Here is a 13,249-nt window from a genome sequence, read left to right on the forward strand (position 1 = left end):
TGGGCATAACACGACCTACGCAAACAATTTTAACAGCTCCAGTTTGCCTCTGACTTTGACCAATTTCGTCTCTTAAAGAGCCGAAACGTTGGATTGCTGTTTACACCTCCAGTAAACACATGAGAGAAACTTCTTCACTTTCTTGAGGGCCCTTCTGCCGAATGTTACAACGAGCGGTTTTGTTGCTTCCTAAATCCAACTGTAGGGCTCTTGAGATTCCTCAGGCGATTGTCCCAGAAGGGTAATTGCGAGCTCTAACTCTGGGATTCGACAAACAGCTCCTGGTGGGCGGTAAATGTATCCTCAAACACCACTAAGACTGTCATTTCTGCTACTTCTTAGAAATACAGATTCCCAAGACTACATCTCTTTGATATCCAATTCTTAAGTCTTCCAATGAGGCCAAGGCATCTTATTTTAAGAGAAGATTATCATAAAAGGCATCTAAGGGAAACCCACAGCTAATATTATACTTATTGATGAGACTTCATACTTATTTTTCTCTTTAAGAAACAAGGCTGGGCCCTGGCCGGTTGGCTCAGTGGTAGAGCGTCGGCCTGGCGTGCAGAAGTCCCAGGTTCGATTCTCGGCCAGGGCACACAGGAGAAGCGCCCATCTGCTTCTCCACCCCTCCCCCTCTCCTTCCTCTCTGTCTCTCTCTTCCCCTCCCGCAGCGAGGCTCCATTGGAGCTGTTGCACTCGCTGGGTAAAACAAACACTGGAGACGTTTGGAGAGTTTCAGACAAAGTTTTATGGCCAAGAGAAAAAGAAAAAAACAAACAAACCTGAGCAGGGGTGAGCTCAGGTGGCAGTCACCAGAGTCACACCGAGCGCCTACAGTCTAGGGGTTTTTATAGCGTAGCAAGCAAGCGGTTCATACAGAAGCTGATTTGGCTGTTAGTCATTGGCTAGGGAGGTCGTGCGCAGTTACGGGGGGGGGGGGGTATTACTCAGTGGAGAATTTCAAACATAAACTTCTGATAAGGGTCTCTGACGCAATGCAGGATGTTGCTGAACTCTTTGTTCTCAGCATCACAGGGACCTTGTACACTCTTGGCAGCTCCAGCATGTCAATACTCCCTGAATCTAACATTCCCCCATCTCTTTTGGACATAAATCAAATCCTTGATTCTTCATCAGTGGGGAGAATGGTATAAGGCTGGGGCTCATGAGAATTTTCTACTTTAGCTGTAGCTATAAGCTAATTAGGTCAGGGGTCCTCCCTAGTATGTGCTGGCACGCTGATGGTGTGCCCTTAGTACTACAAGCTTTACGGACTAATTTCTTTCTGCCTTGCATTTTTCTTCTCTGTACTAACTTCTTACAACTTGCACAAACTTTCTGCAACTTACACAAACCTTCTGCAACTTACACAAACCTTCTGCAGCTTACACTAACCTTCTGCAACTTACACAAACCTTCTGCAACTTACACAAACCTTCAACTTTTATGCACTTTCTTATCCAGGAATAACTGGCCTTCATAACAACTTGCTTTTCCTTTTCTTTTCAAAAGTACCTCTACACCTTATACCTTCTATTATCAAAACCATACAATTCCTTTCTAATTTATTAGAATTCTTAATTCCTAAAAACCTTAACCTTCAGCAAGGACTAAGTTAGTACTAAGTAATCCTCTTTTAAAAATTGCTTTTTGGAGGTGTCCTTTTCATAAGCAGCCTATTGGACACATGACCAATATTCACAGATTATTCTATAGTGGTAGCTATGAGCACATACATAACTTTCATTTACCTTGTAGCTTCTCTCTCAGCCAAGGGACTTACACTCCCTTTCTGTATGACTCATAGCAGTGCATGCATCAAACCTTAAGATGACTTACTTGGCTTTCCTTTACCTTAGTTTCCCTCCCTCCCCAAAGTCTCCATGCGTGGACCAGTTAACTTCTGGTTTGTGGCTGAAGCAGGGCATGCTGTCCTTCTCAGGGTCAGCTTACAAGGGTTGGCAGGGTCAGTCTTCGCTGTCCACAAAGGTGTCTCTGCTGGGACTGCAAGCTTCAGCCGGCTGCGGTGGACCCAGGCGGGTATGCCTTCTACCTTGGCAGTAGTGGGAGTAGTCAGGATCATGGTGTCTGGACCCGTCTAGGTGGGAGTCAGTCCTTGGGTGGTGTACTGCTAGAAGTGCCTCTTGGACAGTCTTTGAACAGTTTGCTGAGTAACCTATAAAACCTGTAAGTACTTAGGGAAAGGGTGTTACATTTCTACACTTTGCAGTTAGAGTTTAAGTCCTAGTGACTTCTGCTTCTAGCTGGAATTAGCAGCAGGTCCCAGCCTATAATAGGCATGGGGCATTGAGATAAGAGAAATAAAGGATACACTAAACATAAAGCAATAAAATCAGACTGTCAATACCCACAGTAGAGATCTTTGAGGGATAAATAAAACTTAAATATTCAAGCAAGGCATAGTAGATGGCCCTTGTGTTGTTAGCTTATCTGCTACTTGGAAGAAATACCTTAGGCTCGTGAACGATGTCCTTGGGCCTTCAGTGGCAATTCCCAGCACGCTGGGCAAGGTCAGGTCACAGGTAGCTGGAGCAGGGCTAGAAGAGACTGAACCCTCCCTCCATGGAGCAAGGGGGCAGCTTACCTTCTTATGTCCCTCTTTCCACAGCACAGACGTGTCCCTTGATGGGGCCGGGAAGCCTGGCAGGCTTCAGTTCAATGACCTTTCTTTCCACTCTGGAGCAGGGCCTTGATGAAATGCTATGAAGCAAGCCCCTTAGGGCACTGGAGCCAAAAGTTGGTATTTCCTGACTTCTTTTGGGCCTTATTTGCCTTTTCTGTTATTTCCTTGGTCGTTATAGACCTTAAAAGCCATGCTCAGAAGATATCACTGAGGGGCTTGACTAAGAGAACAAAATTGGGTATCCTGTATTTAAAGAAGCCTAAAGCAGTGGGTTTAGAAGGGGCCGTAATTCCCTAAATCTTCTCCTCGAGTCTGGCTCCAGATAGGAGGTGGGGATTCCCTGGAGCCAAAGCAGAGGAGGGCAGAGGGCTGTAGCAAGGTGATGATAGCCTCTAGCTTACTGCACTGTTATCTTTTGCCTGACTAACCAGTGGCTCAACCCTTGAGCCGGTGCCCAAGGGGGAGGGGCAAGTGCCTGAAACTGTGAGGGGAGCCTGCCACTTCTCCTGCAGCCAGCTGCAGCCTGGCTGCCTTTTCTTTCTTTCCCTCTGCTGCTATACTGGGCTGCATACTGACCGTGCCACCTGCCTGCGGGTGAGTGCTGGTGATAATATGCTAAACTCTCTATGTTTTCTATGGGTCTAGCAATCCTTGGTTTGGCCAGTCTGCTCTTAAGTTGGCCATTCTAGTAGCAGACAAACAAACCAAATATGCACACAAAACAAACAAAACTTCTAAACCAAAACCAAAGGGAGAAGGCAGCGTCCTGCTTTCCCCGACTGACCAGGTGGGGAGAAATCAGGTGGCGTCCCGCCTGCTCCACTACACCCTTTTCTAACCAGAGCTCTGTTTCCAAATATTCAAAGCTAAACCAAAACCAAAGGGAGAAGGCAGCGTCCTGTGTTTCCTGACCAACCGGGTGGGGAGAAATCAGGTGGCGTCCCGCCTTCTCCACTACACCCTTTTCTAACCAGAGCTCTGTTTCCAAATATTCAAAGAGGAAGCTTATTTACCAAAAGCTTCCTTACCAAACAGTCTCAAGACTCCAAATGTTTCAAATCAGCCAAATTCAGTTTCCAAACGGCAACTGCTGGAGGCTGGCCAGCTACCAACGTCTGCTGCAGCCCACTCTGTGAGGAGGGGTCTTACATGGTCTATCTCGGTGGGACCTCCATCTGTTACATCCCAGCAAGATAGGCTACAGCAGACACAAAGTAAATTTTATACATTTTATTGCAGACCTGCACAGGGACTGCAGGCAACCCATGCAAGGGAGCACTGCAGCCCCCCAAACCTGTGCAGGGACTGCAGGTAACCCACATAGGGGAACACTGCAGCCCCCCAAAACTGCGCAGGGACTGCAGGCAACCCACGCCTCCGAAAAGACTGGAGCACTGCAGCCCCGAGCTTCTAAAATGGCTCCTTTTTATAGGATGGCTATCTAGGATGAGCAAGCATCATACTGTACTGGCAAACAAATTAACACCAAACACAACAGTGCAGCAAATCCCAGAAGGGCAATACACAAAATTTCCCACACAGTCATTCAGACTAAACAAACAACCAGACAGCAGCACGGCGCGGTGCGAGTGAGCTCACTACTTTAAAATGATCGATAGATTTCAAACAGAAACAGAAACCTCGGCCGGCAGTGTCCTGCCCTTTGGCCTGAGTGTCTGGGTGGGTCTCTGACAGCGTCCTGTCTGCCACCACAGACTGCAAATGCTCCGGAGCCAGATTACAGAAACAAGGAATTCCACAACAAAATACCAGCTCGAGCTGTTCCGCCTGTCCCCAGCCAAAATTCCCGTAATGGGAATCCCGGACGAGCCCCCATAAATGTTGCACTCGCCGGGTAAAACAAACACTGGAGACGTTTGGAGAGTTTCAGACAAAGTTTTATGGCCAAGAGAAAAAGAAAAAAGAAAAAAAACCTGAGCAGGGGTGAGCTCAGGTGGCAGTCACCAGAGTCACACCGAGCACCTACAGTCTAGGGGTTTTTATAGCGTAGCAAGCAAGCGGTTCATACAGAAGCTGATTTGGCTGTTAGTCATTGGCTAGGGAGGTTGTGCGCAGTTATGGGGGGGGGTATTACTCAGTGGAGAATTTCAAACATAAACTTCTGATAAGGGTCTCTGACGCAATGCAGGATGTTGCTGAACTCTTTGTTCTCAGCATCACAGGGACCTTGTACACTCTTGGCAGCTCCAGCATGTCAGTACTCCCTGAATCTAACAGAGCAAAGATGGCCCGGGGGCTGGGGATGGCTCCTTGGCCTCTGCCCCAAGTGCTGGAGTGGCTCGGGTCGCAACAGAGCGCCGCCCCGGAGGGGCAGAGCATCGCCCCCTGGTGGGCGTGCCGGGTGGATCCCGGTCGGGTGCACGCGGGAGTCTGTCTGACTGTCTCTCTCCGTTTCCAGCTTCAGAAAAATACAAAAAAAGAAAAAAGAAACAAGGCTGCCTGACCTGTGGTAGTGCAGTGGATAAAGTGTTGATTTAGACTGCTGAGGTCGCTGGTTCTGAGCCCAGGGCTTGCCACATCAAGAACAGTCATAGGAGAAGCAACTACGAGTTGATGCTTCACACTCCTGCACACACACACACCCCGGCCTTTCTCTCTCTCTTTATCCTTTTCTCTCAAATTAATAGTCTTTAAAAAAAAAAAAAGCAAGGCAAGGACACAGTCTCCTACCATTTTTACTCAACATTTTATTGGAGGGTGTAGCCAGTGCAAGAGGCAAATAAGCAAAAGGCATCCAGATTGGGGGAAAAAAATTGCCTTTATTTACAGATGACACGATCCTCTTTAGAAAAACATAAGGAATGCCCACACAGAGAGCAAAACCAAAAATTACTAGAACTTATGTTTAGCAAGGTTGTAGGATTCAAGATCAGTAAACAAAAACTTTATTTTTTTTACTAATACCAAACATGAATTAAGAAAACAATTGCATTCACAATAACACCAAAAAGTAAAATATTTAGGCCTGACCAGTGGTGGTGCAGTGGATTGAGCATGGGCCCAGGACGCTGAGGGCCCTGGTTGGAAGCTCCAAGGTTGCTGACTTGAGCTTGGGATCATATAGACTTGAGTCCAGAGATCTCTGGATTGAAGCCCAAGGTTGTAGGCTTAAGCAAGGGGTCACTGTCTCGGCTAGAGTCTCTGGTTAAGACATGTATGAAAAGCAGTAAAAAAATAACTAAAGAGAAGGAGTTGATGCTTCTCATCTCTTTCTAAGAAAAAAAATATTTAGGTATAAATTTAATAAAGCAAGTCCAAGATTTATATACTGAAAACTACAAAAAATTATGAGATAAATGAAGGAAAATCTAAGTAAGTGGAGAGACTCTCCATGCTAATGGATCGTTAGACTCAATATTGTTAAGATAGCAGTTCTCAAATTGATTAGATTCAAAACAATTCCTAAAAAAAATCACAGCACTCTCTCTCTCTCTTTTTTAATGTATTTTTTATTTTTATTTTTTTAAAGAACTTTTTTTTTATTCATTTTTAGAGAGGAGAGAGAGAGAGAGAGAGACAGAGAGAGGGAAAGACAGAGAGAGAGAAGGGGGAGGAGCTGGAAGCATCAACTCCCATATGTGCCTTGACCAGGTAAGCCCAGGGTTTCGAACCGGCGACCTCAGCATTTCCAGGTAGACGCTTGATCCACTGCGCAACCATAGGTCAGGTCAGGCTCTCTCTCTCTTTTTGATAGAAACTGACAAGCTGGTCCTGAAATATGTGTGGAAATAGAAGGAACCTAAAATAGCTAAGAAATTTTTGAGAGAAAAAAAAAAATTAGAATAATTATACTCTTGATTTCAAAACCAACTACAGGCCCTTGCCGGTTGGCTCAGTGATAGAGCGTCGGCCTGGCGTGCAGAGGTCCCGGGTTCGATTCCTGGCCAGGGCACACAGGAGAAGCGCCCATCTGCTTCTCCACCCCTCCCCCTCTCCTTCCTCTCTGTCTCTTTCTTCCCCTCCCGCAGCGAGGCTCCATTGGAGCAGGGATGGCCCGGGCGCTGGGGATGGCTCCTTGGCCTCTGCCCCAGGCGCTAGAGTGGCTCTGGTAGCAACAGAGCGACGCCCCGGAGGTGCAGAACATCGCCCCCTGGTGGGCAGAGCATCGCCCCTGGTGGGCATGCCGGGTGGATCCCGGTCGGGCGCATGCGGGAGTCTGTCTGACTGTCTCTCCCCGTTTCCTGCTTCAGAAAAATACAAAAAAAAGAAAAAGAAAGAAAGAAAGAAAAAAAACCCGACTACAAAGCTCCAGTAATCAGGACAGTATGGTATTGTCATGAGGCTACGCATATAGAATCAATGGAATGGAAATTGGAAGTCCAGAAACAAACCCAAGCTGCCAAGATAATTCAGTGAGAAAAGGATAGTCTTTCTTTTCTTTTTTTCCCCGAAAGAGACAGAGAGAAAGAAAGAGGGACAGACAGGAAGGGAAGCAGATGAGAAGCATCAATTCTTCATTGCTGTTGTGACACCTTAGTTGTTTATTGATTGCTTTCTCATATGTACCTTGACCAGGGGGCTCTAGCAGAGCAAGTGACCCCTTGCTCAAGCCAGTGACCTTGGCCTTTAAGCCAGCAAACTTTGGGCTCAAGCCAGTGACCATGGGGTCATGTCTATGATCCCATGCTCACGCCGGTGACTCCGTGCTCAAGCTAGTGAGCCAATGCTCAAGCTGGATGAGCCTGCACTCAAGCTGGTGACCTTGGGTTTTGAACCTGGTCCTCTGCTTCCCAGTCCGACACTCTATCCACTGCACCACTGCCTGGTCAGGTAAAAGGATAGTGTCTTTAATTCAGGATAATGGCAGGATTTATTTTTAACTTGATTGTTACAATATTAAAATATTTCCATACTTGTTTGAAAGCAGCCATTGTCCTAATTAGACCCGTGTTTCCCTTCTCTGCCTCACTATTTTAGTCAGAATCTCCCAGACTTACCCTCTACTCAACAAGTGCAGGGCTTACTGTCCAGCATAGCAGAGGGTCTCCAGGACTCTCTGCAGCCCTACATTCTGACTGGTCAATGCAGCATCAATAGAAAATTTTGAAGATTACCCCCATAATATAGGTAGTATTCTTCCTGGGACCCAGGCAACTAGAAAAGAACCAAAAACAAAACCATAAAATAGTGTCAACTGGGATAATACAGACTGTTTTTCATTTATTTCCTCTTTCTTAACAATCAGTCCCCCTTCATGTTTAAAAATTCTGTAGGTATAACTGTGGCTGTTCCCCAAAACAACAAAAAATAAAAAATTTGTATTATACTATGAATTAACAAGCAGGAATTCTAGTTTATGTAGATAAACCTCAGTTGTAATTTACAAATTCTGAAAGATCTCAGACAAAGATGGTCATTTGAGATTTTGCATAAGCCTGTGCAGAGACTGCTGGGTAGCCCCAGTGTCCTACTTTCTTCCATAGAAAAGGAGATCATATTTCCCAGGCTTCCTCATTAAAAAGATATGGACATGTGACTAACCAAATGAAAAAATGGTCATTTAAGATTTTGCCAGCCCTGGCCAGCTGGCTCAGTGGTAGAGCATTGGCCTGGCGTGTGGATGTCCTGGGTTCAAATTCCCTGTCAGGACACACAAGAGAAGCACCCATTGGCTTCTGTACCCCTCCTCCTCTTGCTTCTCTCTCTCTCTCTCTCTCTCTCTCTCTCCTTCTTCTGCAGCCATGGTTCGATTGGAGTGAGTTGGCCCCGGTGCTGAGGATGGTTCCATGGCTTCTGCCTCAGGCACTAAGAAGAGCTCAGTTGCTGAGCTCAGTTGCTGGGCAACATAGCAACTCCCCAGGTAGGCAGAGTATCACCCCCTCGTGGGCTTGTAGGATGGATCCTGGCCCTGGTGCATGCGGTAGTCTGTCTCTCTACCTCTCCTTTTCTTACTGAATAAAGATTTTGCCTAGCAACCAATAGCTAAGGAGTTCACTAGATTTGGGGATATCCTTTCTTTAAAAAAAAAAAGATATTTTATTTATTGATTTTAGAGAGAGGAGAGAGAGAAAACAAGCTAGGGGAGTGCAGAGTGCAGGAAGCATCAACTTGTAGTTGCTTCTCATATGTGATTTGACCAGGCAAGCCCGAGGTTTCAAACTGGAGACCCCGGCATTTCAGGTCGATGCTCTATCCACTGTGCAATCACAGGTCAGACCTGTTCATCATTTGAATAATTTTAATTATTAGAAAAGTCTTCCTGGCCCTGGCCAGTTGGCTCAGCGGTAGAGTGTCAGCCCAGCGTGTGGAGGTCCCGGGTTTGATTCCCGGCCACGGCACACAGGAGAAGCACCCATCTGTTTCTCTACCCTTTCCCCTCTCTGTCTCGCTCTTCTCCTCCAGCAGCCAAGGCTCCATTGGAGCAAAGTTGGCCCAGGTGCTGAGGATGGCTCCATGGCATTTGCCTCAGGTGCTAGAATGGCTCTGGCTGCAATGTAGCAACTCCCCAGATGGGCAGAGCATCGTCCCCTGGTGGGCATGCCGGGTGGATCCCAGTAGGGCACATGCAGAAGTCTGTCTGACTGCCTTTCCGCTTCTAACTTCAGAAAAATCCAAAAAAAAAAAAAAAATCTTCCTAATTTGAATAATCTAGAATCTATCAACCTATCACTTTCATTCATCATAATAAATCCTATATAATGCTTAGTATATGTCAGGCACTCATGTAATCTTCACAACAACCTGAGTATGATTGTTATCATCATAATCTTATTTTATTTCTAACTTATTTTTCTTTTTAAGTGAGAGATCGAGCGAGAGAGGGATAGACAGAGACAGAAAAGAGATGAGAAGGATCAACTCATCATTACAGCATTTTAGTTGTTTCTTGACTTTCTCATATGTGCCTTGATGGAGGGGTACTCCAGCTGAGCCAGTGACCCCTTGCTCAAGCCAGTGAACTGGGGATCAAGCCAGCAACCTTTGGGCTGGAGGTCATGTCTATGATCCCATGCTCAAACCGGTGACCCCAAGCTCAAGTTGGTGTGCCTGTGTTCAAGCCTTATGAGCCCACACTTAAGCTAGATGAGCCCACATTCAAGCCAGTGACCTCAGGTTTTTGAACCTGGGTTCTCAGCATCCTAGGTCGATGCTTTATTTATGGCACTACTACTGGGCCAGGCTAAAATTTTTATTTTTGATATTTAGACAGAGAGGGAGAGAGAGAGAAACATTGATTTGTTGTTCCACTTATTTATGCTGTCATTGGTGATTCTTGTATGTGCCCTGACCAGGGATCAAACCCACAACCTCAACATGTTGTAACAACACTCTAACCAACTGAGCTACTGAGCCATGGCATCATAATGCTTATTTTACAATAAAGGACACAAACAGGTTATGTAATTTGCCCAAGTTCATGTGTTTGGTTAAGTGGCAGAACCAGGATGTGAACTCACCCAATCTGTTCCCAAAGTTCATGCTCTTAAATTCTACATTAAACTATCTAATTATGTCCTTTAGAAAAAGGGTCCTTAGCAATATGATGAGATACGAAATATTTTAAGAGAACTACTTTCTTTTCTTTTCTCTACATTAAAGCCTCATTCCTGCAATTGCTCATAAGTTACCCCAAACCTCTCACCATTTTGCTTCTTGGAAATACATCATTTTGCCAAATACACCTTCTTAAAAGGTGATGGTCTTCAAACTTATGATATCTTAAAATACACAGGTATTTCTTGCTTGCCAACTCTCTTCTTATCATAGGGAGTTTATACTTTTCCTTGTTAAAAATCTAGATTGTTGGAGAGTAAAATAATTAATGGCATGGACTCTTCCACTAATTAGCTACGTAACTTTAATCTTGAAAAAAAAAATCATTTAGCCTCTCTGTGCCTTCATCCCCTCACCTGTAAAATAGTGATAATGTACCTGCCTCCTAAGGTGGTTGTGAGAATTAGAGTTAACCTCTGTCAAGAACACAAAACACTGCCTTGCAATTAGTAAATGCCTCAAAAATGTTAGACATTATTGATAGAACTCAAACTATTAAAATAATTTAGTATCTGCCTAACTAGGTGATGGTGCAGTGGATAGAGTGTTGGACTGAGATGCAGAGGACCCAGGTTCGAAACCCTGAAGTCGCTGGCTGGAGTGCAGGCTCATCTGGCTTGAGCACGGGCTCACCAGCTTGAGCAAGGGGTCGCTGGCTTGAGCGTGGGATCATAGATGTGACCCCATGGTTGCTGGCTTGAAGCCCAAGGTCGTTGGCTTGAGCCCAAGGTGTCATTGGCTTGAGCAAGTGGTCACTCACTCTGCTATAGCCCCCCAGTCAAGGCACATATGAGAAAGCAACCAGTGAACAACTAAGGTGCCGCAATGAAGAACTGATTGCTTCTCATCTCTCTCTTCCTGTCTGCTGTCCCTCTCTCTGACTGTCTCTCTGTCTCTGTCAAAAAAAAAAAATAATAATAATAATTTAGTGTCTGTCCTTCATGAAGAGACTATATTGACAACTTTTAGGACTTTGTTACTTTAAAAAATTAATAAACACCATTTTTTTGCCTTCATCTTTGGATGTTGAAAAGGCCTAGACAACTGACATACTTTCCATGTATGGCATGGAAAGTCTTTCTCAAGTCTAACATGGATCTTTTATATTTTTAATTTACTTATTGAATTTATTTGGGTGATATTGGTTAATAAAATTATATAGGTTTCGGCCTGACCTGTGGTGGCGCAGTGGATAAAGCGTTGACCTGGAAATGCTGAGATCGCTGGTTCAAAACCCTGGGCTTGCCTGGTCAGGGCACATATGGGAGTTGATGCTTCCAGCTCCTACCCCCTTCTCTCTCTCTGTCTCTCCTCTCTCTCCCTCTCTGTCTCCTCTCTAAAAATAAATAAATAAATTTAAAAAAAAGATTGAATCCTGGGGGCAGTATTTAAAAAAAAAATTATATAGGTTTCAGGTATACAATTCTATAATACATCATCTATATATAAAATTGTGTGTTCAGCACTGATTTTTTAAACAGCTATATTGAAATATAACAGATAAAATTTGAAACAATAAGCAAACAAATTAATGGTTAAATATTACAGCAGTTGGTAAAATATTATGTAACCATTAATATAGACTAGGAAGAACAGATAACAACATGGGAAATATTACAGTATTAAATTTACTTATTTATTTTAGAGAGGAAAAGAGAAACATCAATTTGTTGTTCCCCTTATTTTTACATCCATTGGTTGATACTTGTATGTGTCCTGACCAGATATTGAACCTGAATTGAACTTGCAACCTTGACATATCAGGATGATACTCTAACCAACTGAGCTACCTAGCCAGGGTCTTACAATGTTAACTTTTAAAAGCCAATATAATCTTGTGTTATGTTTCATTTATGTTCAAATTCATAATGCATGGATAGAACAGAAAGGAGCAATGGAAATAATTGGTTAGATTCTCCTTAAACTGTATTTAATGTTATAAGTATTTAAAAAAATTTTTTTACACTATTGTTTTGTTTTTTAGTCATAGACTGGTAGAACTATGGACACGGTCAGTAATGTTAAGTTTCCTTCAAAATTGTATAGTTACCCCATCCATTTTTAATTTTTTCTAAATCCTAAAATTAGACTCAAAGAGAAGCAAAGATGGAACCCTGTATGCATTAATTCTGGATGGATTTTAAGGCCAAGGAATGACAAAAGAAGACACTGAGTTAGAGTTTATATGACCAGTTCCAGCTACTATTGCTTTGAGTCCTGTGGCATGCCACTAAACCTTAAAATAAGAAGACATACTCATACCCTACTCAGACTAAGTAGTCACTAAAGCCTGACGATGTGAAAAGCCACGTATAATATAATAATAGCTGGGTACAATATGTCACTGAGGTTGCACATGCATGAAGGGGTAGACATTTCTTTTTTTAAGTGAGCGAGAGAGAGAGAGACAGAGACAGGAAGGGAGAGAGACGAGAAACATCAACTCATACTGTTTCCCCGAAAATAAGACATCCCCAAAAATAAGACCTAGTGTAATTTTTTTCAAGCTTAGAAATATAAGGCCTCCCCTGAAAATAAGACCTACCGCATCTTTAGGAGCAAAATTTAATATAAGACACTGTATTATTTTCAAGGAAACGGGGTAGATTGTTGTACATGGAAATAGAGTCATAAGAAATTCTTGATGGAATTCAGAGTTTGGCTGGTTATGCTGATGTTTGTGATGACATGACTACAGTATATTAATAAATGTTGATTTTTTTGTTCAACAATAAATGTGAATTCTTGTTCATGGAAAAATAAGACACCTGAAAATAAGACCTAGCGCGTCTTTAGGAGCTAAAATTAATATAAGACTCTGTCTTATTTTCGGGGAAACACGGTAGTTGCAGCATTTTAGTTGTTCATTGATTGCTTCTCATGTGCCTTAACAGAGGGGCCTTAGTGGAGCCAGCGACCTTGGGCTTCAAGCCTGGACTTCAAGCCAGTGACCTTTGGGCTCAAGCCAATGATCATGGGATCATTTCAATGATCCCATACACAAGCCGGCGATCCTGTGCTCAAGCTGGCAACCTCAGGGTTTTGAACCTGGGTCCCCAGCATCCCAGGTTGATGCTCTATCCACTG

General features: G+C 43.9%; 1 long non-coding RNA gene across 3 annotated transcripts; it reads right to left on the minus strand.

Moving 5' to 3' along the window:
• Window positions 1-904: 904 nt before the first annotated feature.
• On the minus strand, window positions 905-2,987 carry LOC136375985 (uncharacterized). Of its 3 annotated transcripts, none has more exons than XR_010746130.1 (3): window positions 2,609-2,987; window positions 1,439-2,197; window positions 905-1,358 (listed from the first exon to the last, which is right to left on the minus strand). It is a non-coding gene; the product is annotated as an uncharacterized lncRNA (long non-coding RNA). The 3 variants fall into 3 exon arrangements; XR_010746131.1 differs by having other exon boundaries at window positions 1,439-2,179; window positions 2,609-2,986; XR_010746129.1 differs by lacking the exon at window positions 2,609-2,987 and having other exon boundaries at window positions 1,439-1,754; window positions 1,858-2,412.
• Window positions 2,988-13,249: the final 10,262 nt, after the last annotated feature.

This window comes from Saccopteryx leptura, chromosome 6 (genome assembly GCF_036850995.1).
Source record: "Saccopteryx leptura isolate mSacLep1 chromosome 6, mSacLep1_pri_phased_curated, whole genome shotgun sequence".
NCBI lineage: Eukaryota > Metazoa > Chordata > Mammalia > Chiroptera > Emballonuridae > Saccopteryx > Saccopteryx leptura.